General features: G+C 40.0%; 1 protein-coding gene across 7 annotated transcripts in view; it reads left to right on the top strand.

Moving 5' to 3' along the window:
- Positions 1–16,546, top strand: part of LOC147633144 (MADS-box transcription factor 23-like) — a 73,958-nt gene that overhangs the window by 55,607 nt on the left and 1,805 nt on the right. The gene's annotated exons all lie outside the window — the stretch shown is intronic.

The following is a 16,546-nucleotide window of genomic DNA, read 5'->3' on the forward strand; positions in this document are numbered from 1 at the left end:
AAAAACACTTCGGACTTTGCCTTCAGTGGATATATCCGTGCATGCCTTGAGTAATCATCAATGAAAGTCACGAAGTACAAGTGTTTATCAAATGACGGAGTTTGCATAGGCCCACATATATCACTATGTACAAGTTACAATTTTGCGAGTGGCCCGCATAGAACCATCCTTTGGAAACGCAAAACGCTACATTTTGTCCAAAATACAGTCCTTCACAAACGTGTTTCAATGGTGCCTCAAGAGGGGGCAATGAAGCAACCATATCAAATTTCTGCAAACGCAGCAAACTAGCAAAGTTCAGATGACCAAAACGAGCATGCTATAGTTTTGCATCGAAAACTGTCTTTTCATCAAAAATTGCATTTACTGAATCTTCAACACACTTGTCATAAGAATTGAGTCTATACAGTCCACGAAACAAGGTATCAGATGCAACATTCATGTCACCAGAAGTCAAATCATGAACAGTACATCTATCATTTACAAATTTGACTACAAGTCCAAGTCTAGCAAGCGCAGAGACAGACAATAGATGCTTCTTTATCCTTGGCACATACAAAGCGTCTGAAAGTGTGAAAGCACTGCTATTTGGAGTAGTAAGTATAATTTTATCATAATTTTATCTACGCCCTTCATTGGGTAAGAAGCATTATTGGTGCATGTGACGGTATTCCCATTAGAGACAGCCTCAAGACAAGTGAATATATTACGATGCGAGGTATTATGCTTTGTAGCACCATTGTCAAAATACCATACATCAGAGTCAACAAAAACTGCCAAACATGCATCATGTACAGATGGGTCATACTGGCAATACATGCTAAATGCCCATTCTATATCTTCCACAACATTTGCGGAATATACATTTGTAGAAGCATTTGGTCTTGTGGTTACGTTTGACTCTTTCTTCTTTGTCTCTTTAGCCTTTAGCTTAAGGAAATTCTTTACGACATGATTAGTTACCTTACAATAGTTGTCCCTGATTTTTTTCTTACCTTTATCAAGAGCCTTCTCGGACCTATTGTTGCTACCTGTGGAAAGAGAAGAATTTGCAGACCTACTAATCGAAGAAGAAACAGTGGAAGGGACTGTCTTATCGCTTCTTCTTTGCTAGGCAACAACAAATGCCTGATCAATTGCATGTTGCCTAGCCCCGTTTTGCTTGTTGACTAAAGTATCATACTTGACAACATCAGGTCTGTCCTCAGTAACAAGTCTCCACGTGGAAGCAAAAGTTTGATATGACTAAGGTAAAGTATCAAGAACAGTCTGCAGAAGAGAATGATCAGGAATAATCTCACCTGCAGAAATCAACTCTTCCTTGATATCTTTAATCTCAGTAAGAAAAACATTCATGTCATTTTCTTGCGTAATCTTCGATTCTAGCTTTTAATGCAGGTAAGAGATTTTTGTCTCGTTTATGACATGTTGCCAAACCAACTAGAATATCCCAAGCTTGTTTTGCTATTTTAGCTGAACGAATATATGGAGTGATGTTACGTTCAACAAAGAGTGCAATCAAGGCATGAGCTTGCGCATCTTTAATATCCCAATGAGGTTGTTTAGCAGTGGGTAAAACAGCAGCAACAGTAGAGCTGCTAGAACCTGTAACATCCTCAACAACAGATCTTATATCCACAGAACGTGGACGTACATCCATACCCTGCTTGCACAATGTTCAACACTCCTTTTGCAACCAAAACATGCTGCACCATGTATGTCCAAGGTGGGTAGTTGTTGTCTCTATCTAGTTTGTTATCAACAGACAACATGCAAAATACATCATTGTTGTTATGAGCCATGGCCACTGACTGAAACTGATGCAAAAGCTACCTGCAATGGAGGAAAGATTGAACAAAAAATAACTCGTGCTATGTAGCACGGTCCACAAGAGAATACGTATGCTTGTTTTGTAAAAAACAGCACTCTCAAAATTTTTGCACGAAATGACAAAAATACCCGTGCAGAACTCATAAAACGGAGCTTGAAACGATCTCTGATGCAATTTCTGAGAACGTAAAGGTCCACGAGAATATCTGCAGAGTTTGGGAACCTATAAGCGCTCGTGAAAGCTCACCTCAATCGAAGAACGTGAGTCATAGAATGCTAGCGGCGTAGTCCTGGGTGCCGATGCCTGCTCTGATACTAATTGTTGGAACTAGGGTTGTAGGAAAGTACACAAAGCTTGGGGAAGAAGAAGTAAGAATGCACACAACACACAGTGTATTAGATTGTGTCAGTGTAGAAATATTAGTTAGTCCTAGAATAATGGGCATATATACAAGCCGAGAGAAAAAACCTCCTAAAGAGGAAAAAAGTGCCTCGGCGGTCCTAAGTGTGTTCACACATATCACTGCCTGGGTTGTTGCAAGATCAGGGTGTCCAGTTTTGTCCAGTTTATGCTGGACTCGGACAATTCTTGGACAACAAGTTTGGGGAGAAAAGGTACTTCAAACGAGATCAAGAAACTAATAAAAAATACACATACACTCAAATTTACTCCCAATATAACTTAAATTAATATAAATTAGTCTAATTTATCAAAATTAACCAAAAATATGATGAAACAATAAAAAAATGATCTCTCTATACTTAGAGTGATCTATTTTTTTTCCATAGATGCACCAATACAAGTACACTAGTCCCTATAGGTTTTAGATGATTTACATCAAAAATGTAATTTTAATAATTAGATTATTAGTATTTACAGGCCTTCTGATAGTCTGGAAGAATTTTAGAAAAGAGATCATTAAAAGTCGAACCATTGGATTTGCAATTTTGACTAACCACCATATTCTACCAATGTCTCACTATCTACCACTCTTTTGATCTACAAGATTATGCATTTTTAAGTGGTAGTTATTGTGGGTGCAAAAAGTGGCATATATTATAACACTTTAAAGACCTTGAAATATTTAAAGAAAATAGACAAATAGCTTAAAAATTTCTCAAAAAATCAAGTTAAGCTCTATATTATGTGAAGATCTAAGATGCAAAGTGGAAATCTCATATGAGTTTTTATGTGAAAGATATTAGCATTTTATGGAACCAGCCCAAATTTGGGACATGGTGTATACATTGAGCTTGTACTTAAGGAAATGAGGACTTTTAGCTATCTAATGCTTAATCAGATTATGCAACTATATTCCCAACTTTGCATGTGACGTTCCAACAAAAGAACTTGAAAGGAAACTAAAAGTAAATAAATACCTGTTTTTTTACTATTTACAGGGTGCCTGAGTAGACAAAACTGGGCACCCTGATCCTGCAACCACCCGCCTATATATATGGTAACACATGCCACACTATTTTTGGGCAGAAGCGTGTGCTACCACGGTGTATGTACTTAATAAGACACCCACAACAGTCATACATGGAAGTACGCCAGAGATGTGGCTTATAGGTTTTAGGCCAGACATTGGACACCTCAGAGTGTTTGGGTGCATAGCTTATGTACATGTGCCTAACGAGAGAAGGAGGAAGTTGGATCATAAGGTAGAGAAGTGTGTGTTTGTTGCTTATGCACAAGATTGCAAGGCATATAAATGTTACAATCCACAAACTAGGCAATTGGTTATCTCACGAGATGTGGTGTTTGATGAACTTGCTAGTTGGTACAAAGCAAAGGATGAGGGTGTCATTGATTCCCTTGTTGCTGATGTGCATGTGAACTTGCCACAAGCAAGTTCTATTTCTATGTCTGGGCCAGCAAAGTCTGAAAGTAGTACTATACGTCCATGGTCAGGACGCTTGAGACATGAGAGTATGAGCACTGGGAGTAGTGCTGTGGATAAAGGGAAAAAGAAAGTTGAATGAATTGGCATCAGAGGTTATGAGTCGTCAAGTTCAGAGAGTTTGGATGAGGAACTTGGCATACCAATTTTATGCACACGTGGTGCAAGGCAACAGGATAGATATGTACCTCCACATGCTAGTGATAGGTATTCAGAGTGATCCGCATGCATTGCAGAGATCCCAAAGGGTCAGGTATCCAGTTGACAGGTTAACATATCGTGATTTTGCTATGCATTACGCATATATGACCTCTTTGGTGAAGCATGTGGAACCTACATGCTATACAGAAGCTATTGGAAAGCATGTATGGGAGAAGTCAATGGATGTTGAGATGGATGCATTGGTTCATAATGAAACATGGGATTTGGTTGCCTTACCACAAGGCAAAAATGTCATTGGTTGCAAAGGGGTTTACAAAGGGGTTCATAATGAAACATGGGATTTGGTTGCCTTACCACAATGCAAAAATGTCATTGGTTGCAAGTCAGATGGTTTCATTGAACGCCATAAAGCAATATTGGTAGCTAAGGGTTATACACAAACCCAAGGCTTGGACTATGATGAAACATTTAGTCCAGTTGCAAAGATGGGAACAGTGAGAGCAGTCATTGCTATAGCTGCAGCAAATGATTGGAAATGCATCAAATGGATGTGAAAAATGCATTTCTAAATGGTGATCTACAAGAGGAAGTTTATATGGCATAACCAGAAGGATATGTACACCCGAGGTATCCCAGTCATGTATGCAAATTAAAGAAAGCATTACATAGTTTGAAGCATGCACCTCGTGCTTGGAGTGATAAGATAAGCCAATATGTTATCTCCCTTGGATTTCAGGTTTCTTCAGCAGATTCTTCACTCTATGTGAAGAAAATAGATCCATGGGATTGTGTTACTTGTCATCTACGTGGATGAGTTGATTGTCAGAGAAGATCATGCTGCAGATGTTATGCATGTCAAGAAGGCATTGAGTGGACAGTTTGACATGAAAGACTTGGGCAAATTGAGATAATTTCTTGGGATTGAAGTGATCAAAGACCGTGTAAGTACATGGTTAGTGCAACGCTAATATGCATTGGATATGTTGGCAAAATATGGGAGGACAGTGTGTAAGCCAATGAGTACACCTTTGGAGCAGAATGTGAAGTTGCGGGTTGATTTTGGTAAAGAGTTGGATGATCCATCTATGTATAGAAAGATGGTTGGCAGTCTTATTTACATGACTATCACACGCTCGGATCTCAGTTATGCTGTGGGGCTAGTAAGCCAATTTATGCAAAGTCCCGGAAAACCTCATTTGGATGCAGTGAGACGCATTATGCGATATGTAAAGACCACTGCACATTATGGTCTTCTTTATGAGCATGGTAAAGGTTGGGATGTACATGGCTACATAGACACAGATTGGGCAGGTAGCTTGTATGACAGGAGGTCTACTAGTGGTTATGCCTTTACATTTGGAAGTGCAGTGGTGGTGAGTTGCAGTAGTAAGAAGCAACCTATTGTTGCTTTATCTAGTACAGAGGCTGAATACAGGGGTGCAGCCATTGCTACATGTGAAGGAGTATGGTTAAAGAATCTCTTGGCTAATTTGGGTGAGCCTATTGATGGCAAGGTTGTCATTTATTGTGACAACATGAGCAGCATACAGTTGGCCAAGAATCCAGTTTTTCATGCGTGGACCAAACACATAGAGGTTCACTATCATTTTGTTAGAGAGAAAGTGCTGGATGGTACACTAGAGTTGCAGTATGTGAAGATTGAAGAGCAGGTGTCCGACATCTTTACAAAGCCACTTAGCAGGGAGAAGTTTGAGTACTTCCATACTATGTTGGGAGTACGTGGGATGAGCCTGAGGGGGAGTGTTGAAAGCTTTGATAGCACAAGCTCATCTATATCTTTATTTATGGCAGTCGATATCAGCTTGTGCCAGCTGTGCTTTGTGCTGGCATGTTAGGTAGGAATAGGTGTGAGACATAAATGACGACATCCAGCTGGTCATAGTGTGTGGACATTAGCTAGGGTTAGTTGTGTGTGGACACAACACATTGTGTGTGTTGTGTGTTATGGATTATGGCTTTATGCATCGTGTGAGAAGGGAGATGACTTCTCTGTATGGTTAGGGTTTGCTGCTATGTGTGTCTTCTCTCTCTCTCTACCTGTTTTTCAACGCGAGAGAGAGAGAGAGAGAGAGAGTCTACTAGAGCATCTATTGATCGAGTGGTTTGAGTGGGTAACTCAAATCTCCATTAGGTCCAACCAAAGAGTCTACTTTTGCAATTAAATTAAGGGAAAAAAAGAGAGAATTGAAGAGATTTGGGGATCAATCAATACTCTATTGAGTCAAAGTGAGCATTTTGAAGAGTTGTTCTTGGGTAATTTTGATTTGCATTTAAAGAAACTTAGTCAAGTATGTTCAAAGCAATTCAATTCATAAGCAGTAATAATTATCTAAGCAGTTCTATGCATAAGTTGAATAGATGAATTTAAAAAAAGAGATAAATATTATAAATTTTACATGAAATATAGCTTTTTTACTCGGACTATAGTTTGAGGGTTTCATCATCATTAATTTGCATTTAGATGTTGTCGTTTGTTGTGTATGGTCTTGTAGGTTCTCTTTAAAACTTTTCTTTATAATTCTTCACTTTTTGTTTGAGCAATGGATAGAATAAGGTTGTTAATCCAATTCTAGGATTAACAAGAGCTATTGCTTATATGAAAGAGTCATGGTAGATACACCAAAGGGTCATACATTTAACATATGACATAATAGTATCCAAAACTACCACCTGTACGAGCATCCGTAATGGAGCGATTGAGTATTGATGGCGGTTCTTGCTTCAAGAGTCTGTGGTAGCAAGATAGAATGAAGTCCTAAGTGATGTACTTAATGGATATATTACGAGAGTAGTCATTGTAATAGCATTAAGTCTCTTATCAGTTTAAAGTGTTTGGTCGGTCACAGTTTAAGTGAGTGAACATTTATGGTCATGTATATAAGTGAATTTCTCTCATATTACAACATACTCTCTCATTGTGCAATTGAGTTCTGCTCTTGTTAATCTCTCTTTCTAAAACATGCTAGTGAGTGTGTGAGTGAAGTGAGGTGAGAAGAGGGACGAGTACCCGTAGTGCAAACGCGGTGGTGTGACAACGTTCGTGGGGGAGACGCGATGGAATTGCGTCTCAAGGAGTTGTAGAGTTTGGAGATCTCAAGGGTTACGAGCTCGGTGATTGCAAAAATCCACATGATAGTTGCGGTTCACCAGGTAATCTCTTTTTGGATTTGTTTTAAGGAGGATTAGGGTGAGCGATAACATTTCTGGCGTCAGTGTCAGCGAACCATTCCTTAGCTTTTTTTATCATTTTGTCTCTTATTTATGTATAACCTATTGACATTATCTTGATTAATGGTTTTCCATGAAAAAGATGTGGATTTGATCGTGATTTGTGTGAGTTTTAGTGTAGACTAGCTCTCTTTTTTGTTTTTTTAATTTGTTATTTTTTAATTTTTTTATCTACATTAATTTGTAGTTTTTTTTTTATTTTTATGACTTTTTATGTTCTTAAGGCTTACACATAGTTTTTATTTTTATGACTTTTCATGTTCTTAAGGCTTGCACATAGTTTGTATTAGTTTGTATCCATTGCATCAAAAAATACAATAAAATGTAATTTTTAGTGAATGCTAGCTCTTCTTAGTGTTAAACATAGAACTAAGATCATTAATTCTACTGTAATTGTGTGTTTGTTGTTGAAATTGTTTAGATTACAGTGTTAGCAAGCATTAGAAGTAGTGGATAATTTTTTAGAATTATCAAAAATCTTTGAATTTGATTAATTTTTTTCATAGATTAGTTTTTGTCATTAAAGATGATTAATCTTATTCAAGAAGTCAAAAAATTAAAAAATAAGTTAATTGGGATCTAAATTGATCATATGAATAATCAAAATTGGTATTTTTCATTGTTTTGAAAGCATCTAAATACATCAGAATATTTAATCACATCAATTTTTTCATCAATTGGAAAAATATGACTTTTCTTGCTTAATTTCATCTTAAAAGAGGAGATCATAATTAAGAGATTAATTATTTTTTATTTTAGATTAGTTTACACAATTGTTGATGTACAAAGATTAGCATTTTTTTGTTCTATCTAATGATGTATTCAATTATGTGAATTAATTAAATATTAGTGGATAATTAGAGTCTTTGATTAGTTTAAAAGAGAAAGATTAGTAAAAAGATTAATTTTTAATGACTTTTTTATATAACTCATTGAGGTTAATGAGCATTCAATTTTGAGAGATAAGGGAGGCAAAGAGGTTGAGGTGGTTGGAAAAGAAATTAGAATGTAAGTAGCATAGAGTGTTATCATTGTGGTAAACCAGGACACATGGCAAAGGATTGCTATAAAAAGAACAACGACATTAAAAGTGGAAAGTTACAGTAAGGTAATTGTACATCATCTAGTAAATAGGGAGGTGATCATAGAATGGAGCAGTTGTTTGTAATGCAAAACATGCTTAGATCCGCAACATGAGATGTTTTAAGATCTCAAGATATATGGTATGTGGATTCTAGCGTCTCTAGTCACATGACTAGTCGTGGTGAGTAGAAATCAGGTTGTATAGAAGCAGGTGATGATATTGCGCATTCCATTGTGCATGTTGGTAAAGTGGCATTGTATATACAATTGTATATACAAGATTGAAAAATGAAGTACTTGGCAGATGTATTTCATGTTTCAAATATTACAAAGAACTTGGTTTCTGTTGGACAGATGGTCAAGCAAGGTCTGCAAGTGAGGTTTAAGCTTTTAAGTTGTGGTGTAAAAGACTTCAAAAATCAGTTACTTGGCTACAAAGGGTAACAGAAATAGTAGGATGTTTACTTTAGATGTGAACGTGTCTAAGGTAAAGGTAGCCATGTTTGTGCATGAAACAAGTGTCATTACAGATATTGATATATGGCACAAGCACATTGGTCATTTGAATATACAATTATTGAAGTCTATTCAGGTTTAAAATATTACTGGAGGTTTGTTAAAGTTTAAGGTTGATGGCATGCATACAGTATGTTAAGCATGTCAGCTTGATAAGCAGGTCAAACATGCTTTTTCACATGAAAAGCATGTCAGTACAAGGTTATTAGATGTTATACGTTCAGATGTATGGGGATCGACTAATACTGCAATAATTACAAGTTGTAAGTATTACGTTATATTCATTGATGACCACACTAGGAAAGTGTGGGTTTACTTCAAGAAGGAGAAAAGTGAGGTGTTTTCTCACTTTCAGAGATTTAGTGTTTTCTCACGTTCAGAGATTTAAAGTCTTGGTCGAGAGAAGAAAACAGGCATGCAAATAAAATGTTGAAGATCAGATGTTGGGGGAGCATATTTCTATAATAAGTTTAAGTAATTTCTTGAGAAAGCAAAGAATCAAGAGGTAGTTTACATGTAGGTATACTCTGCATAGCAGAATGGTGTTGTAGAAAGGAGAATTAGGCACATTGCAGAAGTGACCTATACCTTGATGGTTGAAAAGAATATGTAACATTATTTTTGGGAAGAATAAGTAACTGTCCTGTACATTATGAACAAGGTATCCACGAGAGCTGTTCATGGTATGATATCTAAACAAAAGTTTATATGCAGATATGTCTCACTTTAAAGTTTTTGGATGTGTTTTATATGTGTATGTTTCTGATGAAGTAAGAACAAAGTTGAATACAAAGGTAGAGAAATGTATCTTTATTGGTTATGCTGTGGAGCAGAAAGGTTATGGATGTTATAATTCTACCACTCATGAGATGCAAGTAAGCAGATATGTTGTCTTTAACGAGATTAGTTGTTGGTATGCACCATCAGTGAAGGGAACAAAAGATGCAGACGTAAGAAGTGTTAATGTTGCACCACATGTAGAGTAACAATCACAGGTCCTTAGTAGACTTGAAGAGGCCTCTAGCAGTAAATCCAATGTTAGTCCATGGTCAAGTAGGTTGAGGATAGATGTAGGTACATATGTATCACATAAAGGAAAGGAAAATCTAGATCAACCTTTTGTGCCTGATCTCTTAGCAGGTCACTCGTATGTGGATGGTGACTATAGCAACTCCTTGCAGAGCATTGATGAGGAGCTTGGCATTCCATCTTTAGTTACTACTAGTGTAAGGAGAACCAAGACTGTTTTGAGGACACCTGACAGTGATCCAGATGTATGTAGGTCTACGAGGGTTAGTGATCCTGTTGACCGGTTGAGATATGATGGATATACAGTTTGTCATTATGCTAACATGAATAAAGCAATATAGAAATTGAAGCCAACTTGTTTTGAGCATATACATGGAAATAAGAAATGAAAAGATGCCATGAATGAGAAGATGGTAGCACTGCATGCAAATGTAACATGGGAGATAGTGCTTTTGTCTAAAGAAAAGAAAAAAAATGGATGTAAGTGGGTATATAAAGTCAAGAATAACACTGATGGTTCAATGAGCAGGTATAAGGCAATATTGTTAGCCAAAGGCTATATAAAGACGTATGGTCTTTACATCAGATGGATGTAAAGAATGCATTCTTGCATGGTGATTTGCAAGAAGTATACATGAGAGTTACCAGGTTATGAGAGTGATGCACATCCAGATTATTTTTGCAAGTTACACAAAGCCTTGTATAGCTTGCAGTAGACATCCGGAATATGGTTAAACAAGATTGGGAAGTATCTTGTTATCATTGAATTTCAGATATTCAATGTAGATTTTTTACTTTATGTGAAAAAGACAGATAGATAAATCATGCTAGTAGTTATCTATGTGGATGACTTGATTATCACTGGTGATAGTGATGTTGACATAGATAATGTTGGGAGGCTTTTGAAGTAGAAACTTGAGATGAAGGATTTGGGTAAGCTGCAGTATTTCTTGGACATAGAGGTGATGAGATAACATCATGGCATTTTGTAAATGCACAAGCAGTATGGCTTGGACATGTTGTCCGAGTATGGTATGACAAGCTGGAAGACTTTCAACTATATTGGAGTAGAACACAAAGCTCTTCACAGATACAGGTGAGCTTTTGGAGGACCCCAATACATACAGGCACATAGTGGGTAGCTTGATTTACATGACCATTAGTAGACGAGATTTGAGCTATGTTATTGGACTTGTAAGTTAATTTATGTAGGCTCTTAGGAAGCCACACTTGGATACGGCTAGACATATTCTCAGGTACATAAAGTCCACAGTTGATTATGGACATTTCTACATGGGTAAACAGATGCTGATTCGGTAGGTAATGTTGCAGACAAGGGATCTACTAGTGGATTTATGTTCTCATTTAGGAGTGTTTTTGTGAGTTGGAGTAGTAAGAAGTAGCCAACAGTTGCCTTGCCAAGTAGAGAGGCAGAGTACAGGGATGTTGCTACATATGGTAGCTTGTGAGGTAGCTTGGTTTTAGAAGCTACTTTGTGATATGGGTGAGTCCATGGTGGTGGATAGGGGATTTGTTATTTATTGTGACAACGTGAGTAGCATACAGCTGGGTAGTAACCTAGTATACCATGCTCAAACGAAGCACATTGAGGTGCACTATCATTTTGTGAGGGAGAAGATTCTAGGAGATTCAGCAAAGAGGATTAGATGGTTGATATCTTCACGAAGGCATTAGGCACAAAGAAGCTCCACATGTTTAGGAGCTTACTCGTAGTGCAGTGTATGGAGTTGAGCATGAGGAGGAGTGTTGAGATATGGAGCTCGACTAGTGTTATGAACGGACATTAATGATCCGCCTCGGTGATAGATACTGCACTTACGTCATTGCACTTACGCCACTTGTACGGTTGGTGTGATTATGGTTGATATGGCGTTAGTGAATGACAGACTGTGTGACATCGACTTTGGAGTACTAGAGTTATCGCATAGTTATAGCGCAATCTCATATAGTCGAGTTGACACTATGGACCGACCATTTTGTATGTTATTGTAGGACAATACTTTCCCTTTAATGTATGTACTCTTTTTAGTTATATGGTTGTAGAGAAGAGAAGAAGATAAAAGAGGAAAATTCAACCATTCATCTCTTTCTTGTGTCTTGCACTCTCTTGTGTGTGTGTGTGTGTGTGTGTGTGTGTACTTGCTTGCTTGCAAAGACTCAAGCTCTCTCTTCTCCTCTCACATTCTCTTCAAGAACAAGAAGATGTACATGAGAGGGTGGGATTGTAACCAACTTGTGACATGAATTTTTGTCCCATATCTTTGAATGCACCGGTTATATATCTCACGCAAGACAAAGTTCATGCTTAGGTTTGGATAAAGCACATGCATAGTGGCAATGCATAGGCATAGAGGTCTCTATACATAAGAGATCCTTACATAGATCCTTATCTAAATATGAAAAAAATAATTTTAAACGCTAGCTTGTGCATGTATGAGAGATCTCCACGCATGCATTAGAGCATTATCGATGCATAATGTCCTATGGATGCATAGAGATCTCTATACATATATAGAGTAGTCTATGCATTCATAGAGCTCATATAGAGTTCCATGCTTGCATAGAGAGATCATGGAGCTAAGGTCAATAACACATCTAGCGGCAGAGGCTTTACTGCTAGACAGAGGAGATCGTGAATCATCCTTATGTGGAATTCGTAGAGTGCTCTACCTTATCCATAGTTTTCTATCCAAGCATATCCGCGCTCTTCCTGGTGTCGGATGCATCATGAGATGAGATGAAGTACATCTCTCTGCGGGAATATGCAACCATGCCATGAATACTTGTCTTGCGGCGGGTGTCGCTCCATCCACCCACAATGAGGAATACTCGGTTCCTCTTCCATTGCCACTTTGTGTTGTCAGCCGCTTGCTCTACAATGCGCTTCTCTTTTTCGACAAATGTAGTGCGCAAGCTCTCAAATAAGGGGGATATATAGGTTGAGCCATACTTCCCAATCTTCTTAACCGTGACCTTGAAGTATTCCGACCTATTTAAGAAAGCAATGTACTAATGAGAAGGAGACTAGGACGGTGAAAACATGAATGATGAATTGGCAATGATCGTTCAAACTTACCTAGCTGCTTGAAAGACAATGTGGTCGACGGTCGTGGAAGAAGAAACGGGCCACTGCCATATCCACCTTCTCTTTCAACTTGGGGTTCAAATTCTCCGCAAGTGTAGATTCTCACCGTGGGCCACACAAGGGTTGACAAGCCGCGGAGATGGAGGGAGCCGGCATCATGGATGGAGCGACATTCTGACTCGATGGTGAAGGTGATGGCTTGTGTGATCCCGATCCACCACATGACTCCATTGTAGAGGCTTGAGTTCCTGTCTCCATCATCGTGGGATCCATGGCTACTCGTGGTGTCCTTGTCGCTTTGACTGCCTTGTAGATGGCTAGCTTGTCAAGAAGTTTCCGTCTCTTTTCGGGCGTGACATTTGTGCAAAACCGCGCCTCATGTCCACTCTCATGCAAGAGGTGGTCTCTCACTTTGTCGAGGCCAGGCAAAGCTTGCATGCCCATGGTCGAGAATCGCCTCCATGAGCGGATGGAGTTTAGTTAACCTCCTCCCACCATGTCCATTCTGTCATCCTTCTATTGTCCCTGCACAACATGAGGAGGATGCCATGGTTGAAGATGGCTTGAGCCTTGAGAGAGGGAGAGAGGCTTGAGGGGGAAAGACTAGAGACTAGAGTGCTTGTGTGAGAGCCGAGAGGCTTGGAAGTTTGAAGAGATTTGAGGGAGAGAGACTAGATAGTAGAGCTAAGAGAGTAGACTCTAGACTCTAGAGACTAGAGTGGTGGAGCCTTGTGTCAAAGGCTTGGAAGTTTGAAGAGGCTTGAGGGAGAGAGACTGGAGAGAGTAGATACTAGAGACTAGTCACTAGAGTGTGGCTTGCCCCTTCAAGCTTGAGCAATGAGCAAAGTGCCAAAGACTCAAGAGCCTTGAAAGTTGCTTGAAGGTGTGTGTGAGAGAAAGTTTCTCGTGTGCTTGTTCTTATATAGATAGGCAAGAGTGGCAAGGGACAAGCCTCAAAGGACAAGGCAAGTGCAGAGCCACTTAAACGGTCGAAAAAACGGCCAGAAAACCGACCGTTGCAGAGCGCAACGGCTCTCTGACAATGTCCCCGGCCAGTAACTTCTCCGTCCCCGTTGCTGCCGCGTCTCAGGACGGCGTCCCCGCGTCCCAAGCTCCCATCCCCTGCGTCCCTTGGCCATCTTACCAGCAGCAAACCTGAGCTCAAAGCTGGGAGGGAGGAGTCTTCAACCGTCCTGGTCAAAGCTTGAGAGAGAGTTCTCCAATCTTTCCGGGTATCCCACCTCTAGCGAGGGGGACGATCCAGTGATGGGGCAGATAAGTACACAGTGAAGTGGGAGGCTCTCTTCTTCATCCTCAGTTAACGAGCCATCAGACAACATGAGTTTGTTGATTCTTTCTTGGTGGTATTTTTTTTTGACTTACCGGAAGAAGAAGCTAGTGGGTGCATCTTCCTTGGCTAACCAAAGAGTGCGAGAGAGAACCCTAATCGCTTCATCTCTAACGATCGATTGTGCCTGTAGGTAAGAATCTATGTTGTTGATCAATGTGGTAATGACCGGGTCAAGTCCCTCATATTGCACTGCTTGCATGAGCTTCTCTCTTAGCTTTATACTTCTTGCAGAAGTTTGCTGCATATCTGATGCATTTGACCCAATGTTTCACTGGGGGCTCACCCTGGGCTTTTCCTGCATTCCACACTGCCACAATCCCTGCATGATAATCCACTTTCCTCATGTGGGAGATATTGAGCTTGAAGGGCGGAGGTCCATTTATGCAAAGGGCAAACTCCGGTATAGCAAAGGAGACCATAAGAGGGGAGTGGTCATAATAGCCTTGGTCCGGGAGGGGCATACTCCAATATAGCAAAGGAGACCAGAAGAGGGGAGTGGTCATAATAGCCTTGGTCCGGGAGGGTCAGAAGGGTGGTGCATAGAGGACTCTTCGAAGCACACCAGCCATCGTAGGGTCCTCAGCCCACAGGTAGTATGGTATGTCTGGGAAGCTAACCTACACCGTGCATTCGTGCTGGAGCACATGTTCTAGGTTAAACGCTGGGTACCATGGGATGATGTGCACCAGGCTACCATTGTAGCACGGAACCACCAAACATATGGTTCTGTGCTACAATGGTAGCCTTGGTCCAGGAGGGTCAGAAGGGTGGTGTGTAGAGGACTCTTCGAAGCACACCAGCCATCGTAGGGTCGTCAGCCCCCACAGGTAGTATGGTATGTCTGGGAAGCTAACCTACACCGTGCATTCGTTCTGGAGCACATGTTCTAGATTAAACGCTGGCTACCATGGGATGATGTGCACCAGGCTACCATTGTAGCACGGAACCACCAAACATATGGTGTCCCTTTGTGCCACTGATTCAACTAGCACTTGGAAGAAGCCCTCACCAGCAAAATGAAAACGAACTGGAGAAGCTTTACCATGAAACAGTGGAGAACCAGTTCTTGAAGTCCTCTTCCGTGGCGATGTGCCCTGTGAAGTACAGATATGCCCACAGTCTGTTGTGCGCTTGAATTCAAGGCATACATGGTCCATGGGGAGGGCAACCCGAGCAAAGAAGACTTTCTTTGGTACTGAAGATTGGAGTTCATTAGAGGGGCTGGGCTTAGTGGTCTGATAGTGGTCTGAAGATATGCAGCGGCTACATCTTGAGGCGTAGCATGATAGAGGCATCCAGTGAGATGAAGGACAAGGTATTAACATACGAGAGAGGATGAGACAAGATGTTCTGCCTTCCGTGGTTAAAAGGGATGGTCATTGGGGCGATCTCTTTTGCATTAACACTGTTGCATGAAGGTGACTCGAGCTGAATCAGATCTTCTGCATGATGACCAGCCAGGTGTCCGGTTGGCCGTTCCAGAGCTGCAGTCGAGGCGACGCCTAGAGGATCGAATCCTATCCGTTGGCATGTGCCAGTACGGGGAACAGTGCCTGTTCACTGAGAGACCGAGGCTTGCTTTGGTGAACCCTAATCCTAACCAGTCTGACTATGCTGTACAGTTCTTGGAGCCAACTCACCACACCACCTTATACACTTACACGTGATATCCTAGTTTTACAAGGTGTGTGCACAAATTAGCATGTGATATCTTGATATTGCAAGATGTGTGCCCTCCATGGGCTCGGAATCCATAACCTCCCCTTCCAGAATCCTGGCTTATACCATTTGTCCATATAATCTAAGACAATCTCAACTCTCATACAAGTTCTCTCTTTACGAGAGAATATACTTTGTTGCTACATGATATGAGCCAAGGGCTAGCACCACTTGTGCTAGAAAGAATACAAGACTTGCATTGATGCTTGGAAAATTGGAGACAACATCTGAACAACCTTAAAGCACACATAAACATCAATGATGCATTGATGCTTGGAAAATTGGACACAACATGTTAACAACGTTAAAGCACATATAAACATCAAAGATCACTCTTGTTGGAAACACATACAGCGTTCCAAAGTGGAGGTACTGTCTGCCAAAGCACAATTAACTTTAGTACCCAATCTCACATTATAAAAGGTTAGGACTCGCCCACTAAATCACTTGAATACCGTTGGATTTGCAATTTTTTGTGGTGCTTTGACACAAAGCACAGTCACATTTGAATTCTCTTGAAAATCTTTATGGTATTTACTTGTTGGAACTTGAGACCCTCGTAAAGAAAAACTCAGTTTTAGGGTCTTAAAGTTTTGG

The sequence above is a fragment of the Cibotium barometz genome, chromosome 12, assembly GCF_041138505.1.
Source record: "Cibotium barometz isolate CiBa-2024 chromosome 12, ASM4113850v1, whole genome shotgun sequence".
Lineage (NCBI taxonomy): Eukaryota > Viridiplantae > Streptophyta > Polypodiopsida > Cyatheales > Cibotiaceae > Cibotium > Cibotium barometz.